Source organism: Sphaerodactylus townsendi, linkage group LG04 (genome assembly GCF_021028975.2).
Source record: "Sphaerodactylus townsendi isolate TG3544 linkage group LG04, MPM_Stown_v2.3, whole genome shotgun sequence".
In the NCBI taxonomy this organism is placed as follows: Eukaryota; Metazoa; Chordata; class Lepidosauria; order Squamata; family Sphaerodactylidae; genus Sphaerodactylus; species Sphaerodactylus townsendi.
In genome coordinates, this window is record NC_059428.1 from 45,827,406 (window position 1) to 45,839,506 (window position 12,101).

Consider the following 12,101-nt stretch of genomic DNA (forward strand, 5'->3'; position numbering starts at 1 on the left):
ATATGGGGAACTGAAACAGCTTACTCCATTGCTCCACAGCATCCCTGTGAGGTTGAATTGACTGAGAAAGTAACCAAAGATCACCAGCAAGATTCCATGGCAGAATGAGGTTTCAGACTTGGGTACCCCAGATCTGACAATCTAACTACTACACTACACTACACTACACTACACTAACTCTCCACTTTCTCTCTTTCTCCCTTCCTGACAGCATCTCTCAATGAAAAGTCTGACAAGTTTGCAAAATCTGTGTGGTAAAAAGTCATTTAGATGGATTGTGTGGTGGCCACTGCTGGGCCCTACATGCTTCAAGTTCCACAAGTTGTGTAGAGTCTGTGTCTGGGTGCAGGTGGCTTGCATGACATCAAATCATAGCCATCACTGCACCTAGGTAGCAAGTGGCCTGATGGTTGGGGCTGGGGTCTAAGCCCTTCACAGGAGGGAGGGAAACATGGTTTGGGGAGGAGGGGCACTTTAGTTACAGACACAAATTGAAGAAATGCTTATTGTTTGATGTTTTTGTCCATCCCCTGTTCAAATCCTGTTTTTGCTTGCTTTATTGTCAGCTTACATTTGTTTTGCTCCTTTCTGTTCACTTCAAATGAGAAAACCTTCCACTTCCTTTTTTAAGAGGCCTTTTTGCCTTTTATGGCTTCCTTGCCTTGTGTTGTTAACTATGCAGGCATCCTTTTACAGTTGGTGGTATATTTCTGGATTTGACATATGCTTTTTGAGACTCGGTTAATATATTCTCAAATACTGGTTCTGGTGGGTTTTCCGGACTATTCTCAAATAGTTCCCAGGCATCCTGGAGGGATTTGACTCTCTTACTTTCTCCCTTTTAACCTCCTTCTGACTAGTCCTCTCATGTTGGTAAATTTCCCTCTTTTGAAGGACTATGAGGACAACTTTCTGTTAACATGAATGTTGTGTCTTGTGCTGTGTCAAGCCCAACTCAAAACCACTGCCACAGTTGCTTTACTTCTAGTTGTCAGGTAGTAGCGTCACAAGCCTCAGGCTAAACTGTTGTTCAAATATGAACATAATCAGTTACTTTCCACGTAAGATATTCTGCTATACTTCTTTTTAGTTCATGAATGTTTTTAGCAACAGAAATGTCTAAAAGTTTCCCAAATATCTTATTTTCTCTTATTTGGAGAGCGGGTTGCTCCCTTTGGGGACATTGCTTAAGAAAAAACACCTTGAGTTTCTATTTTGGCTAACAGCCAAATGCTTCTTGCCAGTAAATATAGTCCATTAAGAGATCAATGTTCAAGAATAATGAATTGTATGTCATGTTTCTTGGGTTTGCTTTTTGGAGAAACACATGGACATAACAGTAAAGGTGCTGAGTAAATTCAATATATTGATGTTGTATTGTGGCATCTCTTCCTAGCATTCACATGGAAATTTTCAGATCAATGTTGATTTAAAAGAAAATGGTACTACTCCAAATCCCAACAGAATACCTAAAGCCAATTTTGCAACAGGCTGAATTGTTATCTGACATTACTTTAGTTAGTTCATAAGATGGTAAAAGGCACAGCATTTCATGAAGGAGATTTAGGCTTCCAGTTACAGCACCAGATTTAACAACACTGCCTTGTGGTAAACATTTTCTTAAAGAGAAGTACAATCCTACTCAAAGCAATCTGATGTTGCAAGCCCCAGTTGGCTTTATTTTTGACCAACAGAATCTCGATCATGAACATAAGGCCCCGGTAGACTGACTGTGGGGAGCCTCCCTTCCCCGGATAAATTTGGTCAAGTTACTGTTCCTTTCACTTTCTGCTGCAGTGAAAACAAACAGAAATCACTGTCCTATCAGAAATAATCCTGCTGAAGTCCAAGTATAATAAATATGCTATTAAATATTATTATTTTGTTTCTATTTCCCATTTCTATTGAAACATCACCCAATGCATTGAAATGCTATTCTTGCTTGAACATTTAAGTAAACAGTAACTATGAAATGAATGAAACACTGTGGAGTAATACAGCCTGTTGTGTCAAGATGAAAAACATTTTGCCAAAGCAAAATTGTTTGATTTTTTCCCAACTACAAGGAAATAAATAGGATTTTGATTTGTAGGCAGAATTCAGTGTGCCCTGATTGTGATGCTAGAAAGGATACAGAAAGTACAATCCTGAACAGAGCTGACATAAATGGATTTGGAAAGTTCTGCACTTAGCTACAATTGAGTAATGTTAATGTCCAAAGGCAAAACCTGTCTTTAGCCACTTTGCAATCCTTCATCAAATGATGCAGCTAGTTTTAGCCTGACAGCTTCATCATATTATATATTGTGCAGAATGCAGTATTTTATTCCACCCCCTGTGTGGGAATTTGCAACAGAAGGCATGAAAGGCATCTTGAGAAACTGGAATAGATGTCACTATTTTAAACTTTGACTCATGTTCACCAGGTAAAATGTCTTAAATTAAGCCGAGTTCTTGGCAACATCTCTGCTTGAGAAAATTAACAATCCCACAGTGCATTAATAGTAGAAATCTTCAAACGAAGCAATGAGCTATGACCACTGTTAAGCAATTTAAGTTAAATAAGCTAAGTTTTGTTTCATGCTCAACTTCCTGATGGCTATTTACATTAGCAAACATGGCATGGTGTTAAAAGAGAAACTGAAATTGTAACAAATGAAGCAAAAAATGCACCAGTGACAGCCTACAGGAGGAACGTTGGTGCGTCTGAAGGCCATGCTGCAGGAAACGAAATGAACAAGCAACTGGATTTTGAATTGTACCCAGTGGTGGGATTCAGCAGGTTTGCACCACTTCGGCAGAACCGGTTGTTTAAAAGGTGCTTGTATACAATCAGTTGTTAAATTATTTGAATCCCATCACTGGAACCTGTTGTTAAATTATTTGAATCCCACCACTGATTGTACCGCATTGCAAGTGAAGTAGATAAGAATGATGAGTGATTTTAGTCAGCACTTTTGTGTGGCCGTTAAAGAAGCAAGAGGGAAATTTAATACATTTCATGGGGAGGGGCAGGAATCAGGTATTGATCATTAAATGTGAAGCATTCTCAGCACTCATAGGAAATGTTGCATAGCCACAAATTCTTTGCAAGAGTGAAAAAGAAAACACAAGGCCACGTGTGAATGTTTTAACACTGTTTACACAAACTTGTAAGCTGTATATTATTTAGTAAAGATTGTATGGACTATGGCTAAAAGCTTAGATGAAGGGACAGACAGATCATTGAGGCACATTGATGTAACCCTAAAGAATACAGTAGATGTGTGAAGGACAGAGGAAGTCAGTTCAAAGCAAATGACACAACTAAAATTAACTTATGGGGTTCATAATGTTGAACAACTGAATGTTGTGATGGTTTTTAAAGCAGTATCTGAGATTGGGACCCCATCTCTGCATGCATGCATGCATGCATGAATAGATAGATGCATGGATGCATGGATAGCAAAGGCATAGCGCCAATGGGATAGGGTGGGGCATGACACCCCAGGCAGAGCCTGGAAATATGGCCAGGCCGTGGAGGGGGCGTGGTGGGGCGTTCCGGGGCAGCACGGGGCAGGTGGCACCATGGCAGGGGCACAGAGCATGTGCTCACCCCGGGTAGAGTTTCCCCTCACTTTGCCTTGATCGATCGATCGATCGATCGATCGATCGATCAATCAATCAATCAATCAATCAATCAATCGAAAGGAAGGAAGGAAGGAAGGAAGGAAGGAAGGAAGGAAGGAAGGAAGGAAGGAAGGAAGGAAGGAAGGAAGGAAGGAAGGAAGGAAGGAAGGAAGGAAGGAAGGAAGGAAGGAAGGAAGGAAGGAAAAGAACCTGGTCCAACAATGTATTGTTGAAGGCTTTCATGGTTGGAATCAACTGGTTGTTGCAGGTTTTCCTGGTTGTGTGACAAAGCTGCACTAGCCACCTGACCCAACAACTTTGGTTGAGCTGCACTCCTGCCAGCTAGTGTTACCAGCCTCTAGGTGGGGCCTGGAAATCTCACAGAATCATTGAGTTGGAAGGGGTATAGTGAATTTCTCTATTTTCAGTTATATAAAGGTCAGAAATATTGGAAGATGAGAGGCTTTTTTAAAGTAAAACTTGCAGCCCCATCGGGGGGAGGGCAAAAGGGCTTGATAATAATCCAAAATGTATAGAAGCACTGATAAATGTGTTGTTTTGCTCATATCATAAATATTGTATTAGCATATTATTTAATTTTCATAGTTAATCATTTGTTTCACTTTAAATTCCTTTTAATCTAATATACAATATATTTTATCAAAGTTAATTATAAATTTATACACAATTTCCACAATATCTTTCACTTTTCCTCATTTTTTTTCCTCATAATATAAGTAATATGCTTTCCATTTATCTTGAAATTCTTTGATTGGTCGCTTATTCATCAAATTTCTTAATTTTGCATTGCTGCATATTCCACTAGTTTACTTTTCCAATTCTTTTGGCTTGGACATTCTTCTGCCTTCCATTTTGTTGCAAGTACTATTCTGGTTGCCAATATCAAATACTGGAACAGTTCTTCTAAAATTCTTGGAATATTTTTGGCTGCCTAGTAACAATGTCTTAGCAGTCATTGCAAATTTGATTTTTAAGATTTTTTGTATTTCTGTATGAATTTCTTTCAAGAATTTTAAAACTTTTCTACATGGCCACCATATATGATAAAAAGAGCCGTCTGTCTCTTTACATTTCCAGGATTTCCCTTTGTAATTCTTGCCCATCTACTTGATATCCTTTGGAATCACGTACCCTTGATAGGACATCTTGTACCAGTTTTCTTTTAACATTTGGCTGGAAGTAAATTTTATACCTTTCATTCATAAGGTTTCCTACTGTTGAACATATATTTCTTCCTCAAAGCTTTGTATCCTTCTGAATATGCATGTTTTCACTTGTTCTATTTTTGTATCAGATTGAAGTAACAGTTTATAAATTTGTCCTAATAAATGTTCTTTTTGTTGCATAACGTTCCTTTCAAACTCTGTCAATCCCTTTATTATACCTCTTGCTGTATTAATTTCCTTTCTTAATCTTGAAATTAATGGAAACTATAACAGCCATTTGCAATTTTTTTGCCTCTGCCCTTTATTTTTTGCCAAGACTTCATTTCTCCTTGAAAAGGGGCAAGAGCACAAAATGACGTGGGAACAGCACAAAATGAGGCCCCTTTTTAAATATATATATATATTGTTCGCAGCCTGGGGGTCCACCTGGATTCGTCTCTTTCTATGGAGACCCAGGTGGCCCATGTAACCCGGGTTGCGTTTTTCCATCTTCGCCAGGCCCGGCGGCTGGCCCCCTTCCTCTCCCAGGCAGACCTGGCCACAGTGATTCATGCAACGGTCACCTCCAGATTAGACTATTGCAACTCGCTCTACGCGGGCCTACCCTTGAGGCTGATCCGGAAATTGAAACTGGTCCAGCATGCGGCGGCTCGTTTGCTCACGGGCGGTGCCTCTAGAGATCACATCACGCCCGTGCTGCACCGTCTGCACTGGCTTCCGGTTGAATTCCGAATCGTCTTCAAGGTATTGGTGTTAACCTTTAAGGCCTTACGTCTAGGACCCTCGATACCTCAGGGACCGTCTGGCCCCATATGTCCCGGTCTCTGCGTTCGGCAGAGGCCAATTTACTGGAGATCCCTGCCCCCTCTATGATGCGGCTGGCCTCCACCAGGGCCAGAGCCCTGCCTGGTGGAATGCTCTCCCTCAAACTGTCCTGGCTCCTAAGGGACCTACATGAGTTCCGCAGGGCCTGTAAGACTGAGTTATTCCGCCGGGCTTTTGGGGAGGCCGGCTGCTGATAGGTGCCCATTAACAACTAAGATCCGCTGTTCCCCTCTTAAGGGAGCTGAGGAGTTAATGGCTGAACGCCATCTGTTTTAACTGAGTATGAATTAGGAACGCTGCTTTTAACTGTTATGAATTTTTAGTATTTTATCCTGTTATCCGCTTTTATTGTGATGTAAACCGCCCTGAGCCCTTTGGGGGAGGGCGGTATAAAAGTGGAACCAATAAATAAATAAATAAATAAATAAATATATGCGTATATAATCAATGTATATATAATGTATATAACATACGTAAGTAAACAGCAAATCTTTTTAATTACCAAAACTCATGGCAACCCTAAGCCCATCTGCAACACCCAGAGCACCCAGGAAAACTGGGGTAGGCAATGGAAAGCAGGCAAAAGCTGCAACAGAAAGACAACTGGCCAGGTCCAAGGGGATGTCAGCTGGCCTTGAAAATTCCACCTTTCACCATAAGTTGGCTACAATTTGATGGCACATTACACACACACACACACACACACACACACACACACCCTTCACACTAAAGGAAGGGCAATTATTTACCCCAAAGGTTGGACAAAAACAATATAAAAATGCTTTAAACAAAATAAATCAATCAATTATACAGTGCAGTAAAATATAGGCTTTGAATTTAGCCTTTAGACAAAAAAAATTTCGTTGTGCGCGCACAATGACAATAAAAAATGCTTAAGTCACCTGACTAGGTAAGCAATATGTATTACAAACGAGTATCTCAAAGTTGATGAGACCACAGTAAGCCTCACTCAATGAGTATCTCTGAGATGCTAATCCACAAACAAAGTCACTGTAAACAAGACCAAACGCCCTGTAGGCATTCTTCAGTGTTCACAAATACATATATACTACCACAAGCAAATGTTCGTACAATTAGCTAGACCAGTCATTAATTGATTCATGCACATATTGTTCTGTGTGGTCAAATGATTATAAAGATCATGGATCTTGTTCCATTCTTTTCATGCTCACATATAAAAATTTTAAGATTGTAAATTATATCTTATTTTGACAGTGCATTTCTTTGTTGCGTGTATGTATACATTAAGCAACATAAAGCCTGTTCTTCCTTCAAAGTGATTGTATAAATAATAGAATGGGATTGTATATCTGAATCTACCCCTCTAGGAAGGTTCCTAAGCAGGTCTACTCAGAATTCTACTCAGGTCTGATCAATGGGACTTACTCCCAAGACAGTGTTTTTAGACTGGCTTTGCCACTGGCTGAAATGATCTATTGGAACTATTCCAATTAAATGGAGAATTCCACTAAACTAATTAGACATTCAGTGACGACCCCTTCTAAAGTTCTGCTGACTGCAGCGATACTATTGTGAATCAAGACAACCACAGAGGATGCCCCCCACAACCTCTAAAACAACCTGAATTGATGTTTTCTTTGTGGTCAGCTAGGCTGGCTAATAACAGTATGAATGCAAACCAACACATTTCTTGAATATACCCCTCATCCCAAATAATATTAAATTAGCAATGAGCAATGCAGTAAATGTCAATATTCATATGATCTGATCTACTCCAATAAATAAACAGATCTGCACAATGTGGAAATTAAAACACACATTATCTTTGTGCTGAGTGGTTCAAGGATACAACATCATGATTTAGATCTTGCCTGAGAATATATAAAAAAGTCAGAGCACAGCATGAGAGAAATACATATTTAGCCAACAAACAAAAGCCAATGGTGAGTAGATTATTAATAGTCTAAGAAAACTGACTTCTGAATTGAAGACAGAAGCCTCATTTAAGGCTAGTAACAAGAAGGAATGGTGTTCAGTCACCTAGTTCCCTGTTTCTGTGTTACGGCAAAGCCAAGTTGGTTCTTTATTCCCTTGAGAAACACCTGTAGTGTTACGCCTTTTTGGTATCCAGCTTTAAAGATTGAGCCTCAGTTACCTGTATGATGAGCTTGATTTACGTGTTTATTACAGCTGTTTTATCCACACAGTTGAGACATGTCAGTAGACAATTCTGTGTATTGTAAGCATCTTCTGTTTGAGTACCAAGATTTGAACGTGTGCCTTCTTTGGTAATTGGGAGCAGTTCTTGCTTATTAGAACCTTGTGAAAATGACTTGCTTACAGAGAGAAAATCTCCAAGTGAAATTATTTAACACCGGGCAATGTGAAGCCTCAACTCCCCATTTCCAAAAGGCTTTACTAAAGGTGCAGGAATTGTTTTTTACAGGCTGTTGGCATACCTAGACACCAGTAGCATGTATAACAGAAATAGTGCATGTTGCACAAAGAAACAATACTATGTGCTTTTAATCCTTATATTTCTTCTTGCCAAGTAAGTTGTCATTCAAAATCAAAATTTCCTATTACCTACAGCAGGAATATATAAATAAAGTTTGTGTTTGTGGACATCTTCATTTAAAAAATATATCGTTCCAGAGGGATAGCTGTTTTAATCCACAACAGCCAAAACAATAAATAATATTGATACATTTTAAATACTAGTGAATTTATTGTGGTTCATGAACATGTATATCATGAAAAATGAACTAGTATTTATGATGAAACAAAACATTTTCAATTGGATCCTAAAAAGGTGCTCTCAGAATACTACTCAAGTTTACTCAAGGGGGCTTATTCCCCAGAAAGTGTTCTTAGGATTTCACTGTTAAAGTAACAGTACAATCCTAAGAAATATTATAACTTTCAAAGACTATTGAAATCAGTAGGCTTAGAAGAGTGTCATCATTCTTAGGATTACACAGAACATTTATGGATCCAGGAAATATCATTTGGGAATGCAAGGATTATATAATTCAATTTGATTATTATGCTTTCTTTTATTTAAGAATAATTTTTGATAATAAAAACATTGGACTGGAAAATGGTCAGGTGCATTAATTGTAAGTTGAAGATCCAAACTATGTGTTAAATCTACTTGCAACTGTATAATACCTTTAATTTCCCTGTGGAAACTCAGTTCAGAAGTGCAGCAGGGCTTTGGATGTTTTCCTCCTCAAGGGGCTGCACATTCACTGAATGCTATACAGTCACCAACAGAGACATAGCAAGGGGGGAAAGCACCCAGTACGCTAGTGCATCCTCCACCCCCGTCCCGCCCTAGAATGCTCCCACCCCAGAATGCCCCCGTCCCCAGAATATCCTTGCCACACCCACACAGAGGCATGCGCCCAGTGCATCGTGCATGCCCCCGCTTCCTTGGAGCTACGCTTCTGGTCCCCAATAGTCTGTATCTAAATCTCTCCACTATGGTGTTTGTGAACTGAATCCCCACGTAACTTTCTGCCTTGTCCTGGAGCAAGTTCCTGTGATGATCACATGTTATATTTAATATGTAGTTTCCCTCAATTATATAGCCCTTTGTTCATGTAGAAAGTTTGGGTCTTTTATAGGACATGGTTGACCCAAAAAGATTATGAAAGAAGTTTGATTTCCCAGAGCTTCATGAAGCTGGAAAATCACTAAGCATGATTGAGCTTGGCAATGGAACACTCTTGATAGCCAGGTGGAGAACCGTGTAGATAATAACACTCATGAGCAGGATTGCCAATAGCCTGGAGACAGAATGATGTTCTCATCCTTTAATAGAGACTTAATGGGAAGCTATTTACATGGTGATCCCCCCCCCTAAAAGTTTGAACTGTCTCCACCAATGGGGAGGTGGTAAGCCTTGTTTACTAAAACTTGTTTACTAAAACTGTTTACTAAAACTGTTTACTAAAACAGTGCAGCTGACATAAAGAGTGCTGACAACTGTTCAGATTAAATGTTTTCCCCTCTCTTTTTTTGGGGGGGGGGGGCTCTAATATCTCTGCCCATTCAGCTGGGCAGTGGGAGGACATACCTAATGACATGTGGGGGGCATGATTGGCATCCTTGGTAGGATGAAATTTCTTCTGGTCTGATCTGGTAGTGACATCAACATGCCAGGTGAAACTCTAGCATTTGCCCAAAACTAGAGTTCTGGACTAATGCCAGAGTATCTCCTCCCTGTGATGGTTGTCACTACCAGGTTGCAAGGAAGTGATGTTGTTACACTAAGGATGACAATCACACACCCCCCCAGGAATCTGGAAGTCCCCACCCATCTTCTGCCAGTTGCCAGGTCATGCCTGGCAACCCTATTTACTGTCTCATGTTTACTGATTGCTGTCTCTTGACCTGTTGAAGAACAGGAACTGTACATAGATTTGAAATCCTTGGGAAAATGGTGGCATTAAAGTGGAATAATTAAATGTATTTCCTGTCTGAATGTATTTCCTGCACAGCATGGATTTCACAAACTATGAAGTCTGTGGTAATATTTCTTTGTCCTCTCTCCTTGCCCCTTTAGACAGTGCTTTACTAAAACAGTGCAGCTGACATAAAGAGTGCTGACAACTGTTCAGATTAAAGGTTTTCCCTTCTCTTCTTTTGGGGCTCTAATATCTCTGTCATTCAATCCCAAGGGGACACAGGCATATAAATATTGCAACATGTCCAAAAGCAACAGGTGTGACCTGTAACTTCCTTAACTCCTCCAGAGACCTCACTGCACAAAAATAACCCTTCTCCTCCAAAACAACCAAGATTGACTGAAATTCTGTGTAGCTAGTCTGGAGAGATTGCCCAGCTGCCAAAACTCTTTGATGTACCAGCTTTTTGCTTTTTCGCTGTGTAATATGACACAGTTTACCAAGGTTGTTCATATCTCCATGGTAATGAAACCTTTCTCCCACTCTTCTCTCCATTGCCTTAGGTGAGCAATTTGCAGCATCTTCTTCTAGAAACAAAGAGGGTGGAGAAAAGTGTTCTAAATCATAGCAAAAGCTCCATTCTGGTACTAATAATAGCAATAGGTAGGACTGAGAGCACCAGACTTCAGGGCAGAAATTGTCCTAAAACTTCTCTTGCATTCCAGTGAGAGTCAGGAAAGTCTGGGGTGTAGTTTTAACTGAAGAGGTAAAGCTATATCTAAGGGAGCAATCCTGAACATGTGTATTGGGAATTAAGACAGATTTTATTCACTAGCCCTTACTACCATGTCAGTATTTTTAAGGCTGGAGCCCAAAAGTGCACTGGACTTTCATTCCTCGATAGAGAGCTTTCATTGTAAGTATTACATATAGCTACCCCTCCTAATTTGGTGTCATCTGCAAATTTGATTAGCATGCCCTCTATTCCATCATCTGAGTTGCTGATAAAAATATTAAATTGCACTGGGCCCAGGAAAGAACCCTGTGGCACCCCACTAGTCACCTCTTTCCAGGATGAAGATGAGTCATTAATGAGCACCCTTTGAGTTCGATCAGTCAACCAATTACAAATTCATCTAATAGTAGCATTGTCTAGCCCACATTTCACTAGCTTACTTGCGAGAAAATTATGGGGCACCTTGCCAAAAGCTTTACTAAAATCAAGGAATGCTACGTCCACAGCATTCCCTTCATCACCAATCTTGTCACTCTATCAAAAAGAGATAAGGTTGGTCTGGCATGACTTGTTTTTCAGAAACCCATGCTGACTTTTTGTGATCACAGTATTCTCTTCTAAGTGCTGGCAGACTGTCTGTCTAATGATCTGCTCCAGAATTTTCCCTGGTATTGATGTCAGGCTGACTGGACAGTAATTATTAGGGTCCTCCTTTCCCGCTTTTTGAAGATGGGGATAATATTAGCCCTCTGCCAGTTCACTGGGACTTCTCATGTTCTCCAGGAGTTCTCAAGAATTATAGCAAGTGGTTCTAATCTAATATGTGGTTCTAATTTAATAAAATATAGAGCAATAAGGGTTGGTAATTCTGTATTGGGAAATTCCTGTTACCTTTGGAGTAAAGCCTAAGGAGGGTAATGTTTAGGGAAGGTAGGGACATCAGAGAGGTAGAATGCCATACAGCCCATCCTCCAAAGCATCCATTTTCTCTAGGGAAACTAATGTCTGTAGTCTGGAGATCAGTTGTAACTCTAGAATACCTCCTGGCTGGCTCCACCTGCAGATTGGCAACCCTAGGCCCCCAAACAGTGGCCTTTATTCAATGCAAGGGCTGACATCAGTCCATTTAGTTTGTGGACTTGTCATAAAATATGTGCTCGGTTACTTGTTAGTGGGTCACAACATTAGTGAAATAATTATATGCATCCAACAAACCACAAACTTTATGGAGTAGGACTCCAATAATTCTTAAATGTATGACCTTTTGTGTTTTCCTGAACTTCTTTCCTTGTAAAATGAGTATTCAGGGTACTAACAGTTGGCAGAATGTCTTACATATAGATTGTAGAT